The sequence below is a fragment of the Acomys russatus genome, chromosome 13 (assembly GCF_903995435.1).
Source record: "Acomys russatus chromosome 13, mAcoRus1.1, whole genome shotgun sequence".
Taxonomy (NCBI): Eukaryota; Metazoa; Chordata; class Mammalia; order Rodentia; family Muridae; genus Acomys; species Acomys russatus.
Genome location: NC_067149.1, coordinates 45,017,187 through 45,017,945, shown reverse-complemented (window position 1 = coordinate 45,017,945; position 759 = coordinate 45,017,187). Strand labels below are relative to the sequence as shown.

The window sequence follows — 759 nt, the reverse complement described above, 5'->3', positions numbered from 1 at the left end:
TTAGAGCTGGATCGCTTGGCCCCTTCTCTTCCTGTCACTTCCCAGTTCAAAATGTTTGCCTGTCTTCACGGCCAGCGTCCTCTTGGATCTGAGGTTAGGCTCAACACAGGCAGCTGGACACAGTCCTTTGTGGTTTTGGCCTTCTTTCGGGAACTCGCCTTTGTCTGCCCACAGTGGCCACTCTGCCTCTTATCGTAGTGCCGCCTTCCTTGACTGTACGGGGAAGAATTCTTCCCTTTCTTGTTTTGGTCCCATTGTGAAGCTAATGCTTGCCACATTTCTTATAGAAGGTCCTTCAGCTTTTAGGTTCCTTGACCATCGTGTAGTTGAGGTATCTATGAGATGAGAGACCTGGAGACCACTGTCTCAAGCCACTGTGCCTAACAGGAAGACATGCAAGGGTTTTGTTTTTGTTTTTGTTTTTCCGAGACAGGGTTTCTTTTGTAGTCTTGACTGTCCTGGACTCACTTCATAGACCAGGCTGGCCTCGAACTGACAGAGATGCTCCTGCCTCTGCCTCCCTGAGTGCTGGGATTAAAGGTGTGCGCCACCACTCCTGGCGACATGCAAGTTTTAAGTGAAACTCTGTATAAAATTATTGGCCTTACAATGAAGGATATCACATATCACAAATGCCAAACAATGCCTGCTGTCTCCATTTTGACAAGCTTGGGTCTCAGCAGACCGCATGGAGGCATTTAATGATTCGTACATTTTAGGGACGGGCATGTGCCACATGGAATCATAAGAGCATTCAGA

General features: G+C 47.8%; 1 pseudogene; it reads right to left on the bottom strand.

Annotated features, from left to right (window-relative positions):
- LOC127197663 (60S ribosomal protein L36a-like) lies at positions 1–319 on the bottom strand (annotated as a pseudogene).
- Between the last annotated feature and the right edge of the window lie 440 nt (positions 320–759).